The sequence below is a fragment of the Hippocampus guttulatus genome, unplaced genomic scaffold (genome assembly GCF_054856545.1).
Source record: "Hippocampus guttulatus isolate MCC_2025c unplaced genomic scaffold, RoL_Hgut_1.0 HiC_scaffold_74, whole genome shotgun sequence".
NCBI lineage: Eukaryota > Metazoa > Chordata > Actinopteri > Syngnathiformes > Syngnathidae > Hippocampus > Hippocampus guttulatus.
The window spans coordinates 17,501-27,500 of record NW_028233933.1 but is presented as its reverse complement, the minus strand read 5'-3'; positions in this window follow the sequence as shown (position 1 = coordinate 27,500).

Sequence of the window (10,000 nt, the reverse complement as noted above, 5' to 3'; positions counted from 1 at the left end):
GCTCGGCCGGCGAGCCGGTCCGCTCTTTACCCCTGGTACCCCCAGCCCTACCCCTGGTACCTCCCCCATTGAAAATGAATGGCGACCCCTGGTACCCCCAGCAACACCCCTGGTACCCTCAGCCTTACCCCTGGTACCCTCAGCTCAACCCCTGGTACCCCCAGCCTAACCCCTGGTACCCTCAGCGGCACCCCTGGTACCCTCAGCAACACCCCTGGTACCCCCAGCCAGCTTCGCCCCTGGTACCCTCAGCCTTACCCCTGGTACCCTCAGCCCAACCCCTGGTACCCTCAGCCCAACCCCTGGTACCCCCAGCCAGCTTCGCCCCTGGTACCCTCAGCCTTACCCCTGGTACCCCCAGCCTTACCCCTGGTACCTCCAGCCTAACCCCTGGTACCTCCAGCCTTACCCCTGGTACCTCCAGCCTTACCCCTGGTACCTCCAGCCTTACCCCTGGTACCTCCAGCCGTACCCCTGGTACCCTCAGCCTTACCCCTGGTACCCTCAGCCTTACCCCTGGTACCCTCAGCCTTACCCCTGGTACCCTCAGCCGCACCCCTGGTACCCTCAGCGGCACCCCTGGTACCCTCAGCCTTACCCCTGGTACCCTCAGCCGCACCCCTGGTACCCTCAGCGGCACCCCTGGTACCCTCAGCGGCACCCCTGGTACCCTCAGCCGTACCCCTGGTACCCTCAGCCGAACCCCTGGTACCCTCAGCGGCACCCCTGGTACCCTCAGCGGCACCCCTGGTACCCTCAGCGGCACCCCTGGTACCCTCAGCCGTACCCCTGGTACCCTCAGCGGCACCCCTGGTACCCTCAGCGGCACCCCTGGTACCCTCAGCTGCACCCCTGGTACCCTCAGCGGCACCCCTGGTACCCTCAGCGGCACCCCTGGTACCTCCGCCATTGAAAATGAATGGGCGGCCTTCCCACCTGCCGTCAGCCGCCCGGAGGGGGAAATAGAAAATATTCGAAAGTGCGGAGCTCCGCCGTCAGAGGCCGGCTTTTCGCCCGGGGTATCCGCCCCGGGGCGCCTCTCGGGCGACCTTCCCAACTGCCGTCGGCCGCCCGGAGGGGGAAATAGAAAATATTCGAAAGTGCGGAGCTCCGCCGTCAGAGGCCGGCTTTTCGCCCGAGGTATCCGCCCCGGGGCGCCTCTCGGGCGGCCTTCCCAACTGCCGTCGGCCGCCCGGAGGGGGAAATAGAAAATATTCGAAAGTGCGGAGCTCCGCCGTCAGAGGCCGGGTTTTCGCCCGAGGTATCCGCCCCGGGCGCCTCTCGGGCGGCCTTCCCAACTGCCGTCGGCCGCCCGGAGGGGGAAATAGAAAATATTCGAAAGTGCGGAGCTCCGCCGTCAGAGGCCGGCTTTTCGCCCGAGGTATCCGCCCCGGGCGCCTCTCGGGCGGCCTTCCCAACTGCCGTCGGCCGCCCGGAGGGGGAAATAGAAAATATTCGAAAGTGCGGAGCTCCGCCGTCAGAGGCCGGCTTTTCGCCCGAGGTATCCGCCCCGGGCGCCTCTCGGGCGGCCTTCCCAACTGCCGTCGGCCGCCCGGAGGGGGAAATAGAAAATATTCGAAAGTGCGGAGCTCCGCCGTCAGAGGCCGGCTTTTCGCCCGAGGTATCCGCCCCGGGCGCCTCTCGGGCGGCCTTCCCAACTGCCGTCGGCCGCCCGGAGGGGGAAATAGAAAATATTCGAAAGTGCGGAGCTCCGCCGTCAGAGGCCGGCTTTTCGCCCGAGGTATCCGCCCCGGGCGCCTCTCGGGCGGCCTTCCCAACTGCCGTCGGCCGCCCGGAGGGGGAGATAGAAAATATTCGAAAGTGCGGAGCTCCGCCGTCAGAGGCCGGCTTTTCGCCCGAGGTATCCGCCCCGGGCGCCTCTCGGGCGGCCTTCCCAACTGCCGTCGACCGCCCGGAGGGGGAAATAGAAAATATTCGAAAGTGCGGAGCTCCGCCGTCAGAGGCCGGCTTTTCGCCCGAGGTATCCGCCCCGGGCGCCTCTCGGGCGGCCTTCCCAACTGCCGTCGACCGCCCGGAGGGGGAGATAGAAAATATTCGAAAGTGCGGAGCTCCGCCGTCAGAGGCCGGCTTTTCGCCCGAGGTATCCGCCCCGGGCGCCTCTCGGGCGGCCTTCCCAACTGCCGTCGACCGCCCGGAGGGGGAGATAGAAAATATTCGAAAGTGCGGAGCTCCGCCGTCAGAGGCCGGCTCCACGCTTCATTCATCCGACCGAGACGCCTCTCCGCCGGCCACACTCGGCTGCGGGGCCGGCCCGCTCTCCGCCATTGAAAATGAATGGGGGGCATTTTCTCATGCTTTCAATCCGCCTAAGAGGCATCTTTCCCGGCCAACTTTGTGCCCCTGGTACCTCCAGCATCGAGAAAGCATGGTGACTCGTCCGACACATGCCCCCCTATATACGTTTCGGAAAGTATTTTGGTGAACGGTCACTTTCTAAGCCTTTCGCCTTCTTGACCCCCTAACTCCGCATATCTGGTTTACCTACTACAGCGCCCCTAACGACCAAAATCGGTACTGCTACCCCTGGTACCCCCGCCATTGAAAATGAATGGGGGAATTTTTTTAATCCCCCAGGCCGGCCAGGAGGCCCCTTTCCCGGCCAAACTCGCACGCTGGGCCGGCCCGCTCTTTACCCCTGGTACCCCCGCCATTGAAAATGAATGGGGGAATTTTTTTCAATCTCCCAGGCCGGCCAGGAGGGCTCTTTCCCGGCCACACTCGCACGCCGGGCCGGCCCGCTCTTTACCCCTGGTACCCCCAGCTCTACCCCTGGTACCCCCGCCATTGAAAATGAATGGGGGAATTTTTTCAATCTCCCAATCCGACCAAGAGGCCTCTTTTCCGGCCAAACTCGCACGCCGGGCCGGCCCGCTCTTTACCCCTGGTACCCCCAGCTCTACCCCTGGTACCCCCGCCATTGAAAATGAATGGGGGAATTTTTTCAATCTCCCAATCCGACCAAGAGGCCTCTTTTCCGGCCAAACTCGCACGCCGGGCCGGCCCGCTCTTTACCCCTGGTACCCCCAGCTCTACCCCTGGTACCCCCGCCATTGAAAATGAATGGGGGAATTTTTTCAATCTCCCACGCCGGCCAAGAGGCCTTTTTCCCGGGCACGCACGCTCGCCGGGCCGGCCCGCTATTATTAAACTCTCACCCCTGCAAGGAGGCCTTTTTCCCGGGCACGCACGCTCGCGGGGCCGGCCCGCTATTATTAAACTCTCACGCCGGCCAAGAGGCCTTTTTCCCGGGCACGCACGCTCGCCGGGCCGGCCCGCTATTATTAAACTCTCACGCCTGCAAGGAGGCCTTTTTCCCGGGCACGCACGCTCGCCGGGCCGGCCCGCTATTATTGAACTCTCACGCCTGCAAGGAGGCCTTTTTCCCGGGCACGCACGCTCGCGGAGCCGGCCCGCTATTATTAAACTCTCACGCCTGCAAGGAGGCCTTTTTCCCGGGCACGCACGCTCGCCGGGCCGGCCCGCTATTATTAAACTCTCACGCCTGCAAGGAGGCCTTTTTCCCGGGCACGCACGCTCGCCGGGCCGGCCCGCTATTATTAAACTCTCACGCCTGCAAGGAGGCCTTTTTCCCGGGCACGCACGCTCGCCGGGCCGGCCCGCTATTATTAAACTCTCACGCCTGCAAGGAGGCCTTTTTCCCGGGCACGCACGCTCGCCGGGCCGGCCCGCTATTATTAAACTCTCACGCCGGCCAAGAGGCCCTTTTCCCGGGCACGCACGCTCGATGAGCCGGCCCGCTATTATTAAACTCTCACGCCGGCCAAGAGGCCCTTTTCCCGGGCACGCACGCTCGATGAGCCGGCCCGCTATTATTAAACTCTCACGCCGGCCAAGAGGCCTTTTTCCCGGCCACGCACGCTCGCGGAGCCGGCCCGCTATTATTAAACTCTCACGCCTGCAAGGAGGCCTTTTTCCCGGGCACGCACGCTCGCCGGGCCGGCCCGCTATTATTAAACTCTCACGCCGGCCAAGAGGCCCTTTTCCCGGGCACGCACGCTCGATGAGCCGGCCCGCTATTATTAAACTCTCACGCCGGCCAAGAGGCCCTTTTCCCGGGCACGCACGCTCGCCGAGCCGGCCCGCTATTATTAAACTCTCACGCCGGCCAAGAGGCCTTTTTCCCGGCCACGCACGCTCGCGGAGCCGGCCCGCTATTATTAAACTCTCACGCCTGCAAGGAGGCCTTTTTCCCGGGCACGCACGCTCGCCGGGCCGGCCCGCTATTATTAAACTCTCACGCCTGCAAGGAGGCCTTTTTCCCGGGCACGCACGCTCGCCGGGCCGGCCCGCTATTATTAAACTCTCACGCCGGCCAAGAGGCCCTTTTCCCGGGCACGCACGCTCGATGAGCCGGCCCGCTATTATTAAACTCTCACGCCGGCCAAGAGGCCCTTTTCCCGGGCACGCACGCTCGCCGAGCCGGCCCGCTATTATTAAACTCTCAGGCCCGCTATTATTAAACTCTCACGCCGGCCAAGAGGCCCTTTTCCCGGGCACGCACGCTCGATGAGCCGGCCCGCTATTATTAAACTCTCACGCCTGCAAGGAGGCCTTTTTCCCGGGCACGCACGCTCGCTGAGCCGGCCCGCTATTATTAAACTCTCACGCCGGCCAAGAGGCCCTTTTCCCGGGCACGCACGCTCGCCGAGCCGGCCCGCTATTATTAAACTCTCACGCCGGCCAAGAGGCCTTTTTCCCGGGCACGCACGCTCGCCGAGCCGGCCCGCTATTATTAAACTCTCACGCCGGCCAGGAGGCATTTTTCCCGGGCACGCACGCTCGCCGTGCAGGCCCGCCATTTGCCTACCACACCGCCGTCTGGCGGACACCAAGCGGTACCGCCGACCCCTCCCGTTGAAAATGAATGGGGGATTTTTTTTCAATCCCCCAAGCCGGCCAAGAGGCCTTTTTCCCGGGCACGCACGCTCGATGAGCCGGCCCGCTATTATTAAACTCTTACGCCTGCAAGGAGGCCTTTTTCCCGGGCACGCACGCTCGCCGAGCCGGCCCGCTATTATTAAACTCTCACGCCTGCAAGGAGGCCTTTTTCCCGGGCACGCACGCTCGATGAGCCGGCCCGCTATTATTAAACTCTCACGCCGGCCAGGAGGCATTTTTCCCGGGCACGCACGCTCGCCGTGCAGGCCCGCCATTTGCCTACCACACCGCCGTCTGGCGGACACCACGCGGTACCGCCGACCCCTCCCGTTGAAAATGAATGGGGGATTTTTTTTTACAATCCCCCAAGCCGGCCAAGAGGCCTTTTTCCCGGGCACGCACGCTCGATGAGCCGGCCCGCTATTATTAAACTCTCACGCCGGCCAAGAGGCCCTTTTCCCGGGCACGCACGCTCGATGAGCCGGCCCGCTATTATTAAACACTCACGCCTGCAAGGAGGCCTTTTTCCCGGGCACGCACGCTCGCCGGGCCGGCCCGCTATTATTAAACTCTCACGCCGGCCAAGAGGCCTTTTTCCCGGGCACGCACGCTCGATGAGCCGGCCCGCTATTATTAAACTCTTACGCCTGCAAGGAGGCCTTTTTCCCGGGCACGCACGCTCGCCGAGCCGGCCCGCTATTATTAAACTCTCACGCCTGCAAGGAGGCCTTTTTCCCGGGGACGCACGCTCGCAGAGCCGGCCCGCTATTATTAAACTCTCACGCCGGCCAGGAGGCCTTTTTCCCGGGCACGCACGCTCGCCGTGCAGGCCCGCCATTTGCCTACCACACCGCCGTCTGGCGGACACCAAGCGGTACCGCCGACCCCTCCCGTTGAAAATGAATGGGGGATTTTTTTTTTTCAATCCCCCAAGCCGGCCAAGAGGCCTTTTTCCCGGGCACGCACGCTCGATGAGCCGGCCCGCTATTATTAAACTCTCACGCCGGCCAAGAGGCCCTTTTCCCGGGCACGCACGCTCGATGAGCCGGCCCGCTATTATTAAACGCTCACGCCTGCAAGGAGGCCTTTTTCCCGGGCACGCACGCTCGCCGGGCCGGCCCGCTATTATTAAACTCTCACGCCGGCCAAGAGGCCTTTTTCCCGGGCACGCACGCTCTCCGGGCCGGCCCGCTATTATTAAACTCTCACGCCTGCAAGGAGGCCTTTTTCCCGGGCACGCACGCTCGCCGTGCAGGCCCGCCATTTGCCTACCACACCGCCGTCTGGCGGACACCAAGCGGTACCGCCGACCCCTCCCGTTGAAAATGAATGGGGGATTTTTTTTCAATCCCCCAAGCCGGCCAAGAGGCCTTTTTCCCGGGCACGCACGCTCGCCGGGCCGGCCCGCTATTATTAAACGCTCAGGCCGGCCAAGAGGCCCTTTTCCCGGGCACGCACGCTCGCAGAGCCGGTCCGCTATTATTAAACGCTCACGCCTGCAAGGAGGCCTTTTTCCCGGGCACGCACGCTCGCCGGGCCGGCCCGCTATTATTAAACTCTCACCCCTGCAAGGAGGCCTTTTTCCCGGGCACGCACGCTCGCGGGGCCGGCCCGCTATTATTAAACTCTCACGCCTGCAAGGAGGCCTTTTTCCCGGGCACGCACGCTCGCCGGGCCGGCCCGCTATTATTAAACTCTCACGCCTGCAAGGAGGCCTTTTTCCCGGGCACGCACGCTCGCCGGGCCGGCCCGCTATTATTAAACGCTCACGCCTGCAAGGAGGCCTTTTTCCCGGGCACGCACGCTCGCCGGGCCGGCCCGCTATTATTAAACTCTCACGCCGGCCAAGAGGCCCTTTTCCCGGGCACGCACGCTCGCCGAGCCGGCCCGCTATTATTAAACTCTCACGCCTGCAAGGAGGCCCTTTTCCCGGGCACGCACGCTCGATGAGCCGGCCCGCTATTATTAAACTCTCACGCCTGCAAGGAGGCCTTTTTCCCGGGCACGCACGCTCGCGGGGCCGGCCCGCTATTATTAAACGCTCAGGCCGGCCAAGAGGCCCTTTTCCCGGGCACGCACGCTCGATGAGCCGGCCCGCTATTATTAAACGCTCAGGCCGGCCAAGAGGCCCTTTTCCCGGGCACGCACGCTCGCAGAGCCGGCCCGCTATTATTAAACTCTCACGCCTGCAAGGAGGCCCTTTTCCCGGGCACGCACGCTCGATGAGCCGGCCCGCTATTATTAAACTCTTACGCCTGCAAGGAGGCCTTTTTCCCGGGCACGCACGCTCGATGAGCCGGCCCGCTATTATTAAACTCTCACGCCTGCAAGGAGGCCTTTTTCCCGGGCACGCACGCTCGCGGGGCCGGCCCGCTATTATTAAACGCTCAGGCCGGCCAAGAGGCCCTTTTCCCGGGCACGCACGCTCGCAGAGCCGGCCCGCTATTATTAAACTCTCACGCCTGCAAGGAGGCCCTTTTCCCGGGCACGCACGCTCGATGAGCCGGCCCGCTATTATTAAACTCTCACGCCGGCCAAGAGGCCTTTTTCCCGGGCACGCACGCTCTCCGGGCCGGCCCGCTATTATTAAACTCTCACGCCTGCAAGGAGGCCTTTTTCCCGGGCACGCACGCTCGCCGTGCAGGCCCGCCATTTGCCTACCACACCGCCGTCTGGCGGACACCAAGCGGTACCGCCGACCCCTCCCGTTGAAAATGAATGGGGGATTTTTTTTCAATCCCCCAAGCCGGCCAAGAGGCCTTTTTCCCGGGCACGCACGCTCGCCGGGCCGGCCCGCTATTATTAAACGCTCAGGCCGGCCAAGAGGCCCTTTTCCCGGGCACGCACGCTCGCAGAGCCGGTCCGCTATTATTAAACGCTCACGCCTGCAAGGAGGCCTTTTTCCCGGGCACGCACGCTCGCCGGGCCGGCCCGCTATTATTAAACTCTCACCCCTGCAAGGAGGCCTTTTTCCCGGGCACGCACGCTCGCGGGGCCGGCCCGCTATTATTAAACTCTCACGCCGGCCAAGAGGCCCTTTTCCCGGGCACGCACGCTCGCCGAGCCGGCCCGCTATTATTAAACTCTCACGCCTGCAAGGAGGCCCTTTTCCCGGGCACGCACGCTCGATGAGCCGGCCCGCTATTATTAAACTCTCACGCCTGCAAGGAGGCCTTTTTCCCGGGCACGCACGCTCGCGGGGCCGGCCCGCTATTATTAAACGCTCAGGCCGGCCAAGAGGCCCTTTTCCCGGGCACGCACGCTCGATGAGCCGGCCCGCTATTATTAAACGCTCAGGCCGGCCAAGAGGCCCTTTTCCCGGGCACGCACGCTCGCAGAGCCGGCCCGCTATTATTAAACTCTCACGCCTGCAAGGAGGCCCTTTTCCCGGGCACGCACGCTCGATGAGCCGGCCCGCTATTATTAAACTCTCACGCCTGCAAGGAGGCCTTTTTCCCGGGCACGCACGCTCGCCGGGCCGGCCCGCTATTATTAAACTCTCACGCCGGCCAAGAGGCCTTTTTCCCGTGCACGCACGCTCGCCGAGCCGGCCCGCTATTATTAAACTCTCACGCCTGCAAGGAGGCCTTTTTCCCGGGCACGCACGCTCGCCGGGCCGGCCCGCTATTATTAAACTCTCACGCCTGCAAGGAGGCCTTTTTCCCGGGCACGCACGCTCGCCGGGCCGGCCCGCTATTATTAAACGCTCACGCCTGCAAGGAGGCCTTTTTCCCGGGCACGCACGCTCGCCGGGCCGGCCCGCTATTATTAAACTCTCACGCCGGCCAAGAGGCCCTTTTCCCGGGCACGCACGCTCGATGAGCCGGCCCGCTATTATTAAACTCTCACGCCGGCCAAGAGGCCTTTTTCCCGGGCACGCACGCTCGCCGAGCCGGCCCGCCTTTTGCCTACCACACCGCCGTCTGGCGGACACCGACCCCTGGTACATCTGCCATTGAAAATGAATGGGGGAATTTTTTCAAACTCCCAATCCGAGCAAGAGGCCCCTTTTCCGGCCACACTCGCCCGCCGGGCCGGCCCGCTCTTTACCCCTGGTACCCCCAGCAACACCCCTGGTACCCCCAGCCTTGCCCCTGGTACCTCCCCCATTGAAAATGAATGGTGACCCCTGGTACCCCCAGCAACACCCCTGGTACCCTCAACCTTACCCCTGGTACCCTCAGCTGCACCCCTGGTACCCTCAGCCTTACCCCTGGTACCCCCAGCCAGCTTCGCCCCTGGTACCCCCAGCCTTGCCCCTGGTACCTCCGCCATTGAAAATGAATGGGGGAATTTTTTTCAAACTCCCAATACGACCAAGAGGCCCCTTTTCCGGCCAAACTCGCACGCCGGGCCGGCCCGCTCTTTACCCCTGGTACCCCCAGCTCTACCCCTGGTACCCCCGCCATTGAAAATGAATGGGGGAATTTTTTCAAACTCCCAATCCGACCAAGAGGCCCCTTTTCCGGCCACACTCGCCCGCCGGGCCGGCCCGCTCTTTACCCCTGGTACCCCCAGCCTTGCCCCTGGTACCTCCGCCATTGGAAATGAATGGGGGATTTTTTTCAAACTCCCAATCCGACCGAGAGGCCTCTTTCCCGGCCACACTCGCCCGCCGGGCCGGCCCGCTCTTTACCCCTGGTACCCTCAGCGGCACCCCTGGTACCTCCAGCCCTACCCCTGGTACCCTCAGCGGCACCCCTGGTACCCCCAGCGGCACCCCTGGTACCCTCAGCCTTACCCCTGGTACCCCCAGCGGCACCCCTGGTACCCTCAGCCTTACCCCTGGTACCCCCAGCGGCACCCCTGGTACCCTCAGCCTTACCCCTGGTACCCCCAGCGGCACCCCTGGTACCTCCAGCCCTACCCCTGGTACCCTCAGCGGCACCCCTGGTACCCTCAGCGGCACCCCTGGTACCCCCAGCGGCACCCCTGGTACCCTCAGCGGCACCCCTGGTACCCTCAGCCTTACCCCTGGTACCCCCAGCGGCACCCCTGGTACCCTCAGCCTTACCCCTGGTACCCCCAGCCAGCTTCGCCCCTGGTACCCCCAGCCTTGCCCCTGGTACCTCCGCCATTG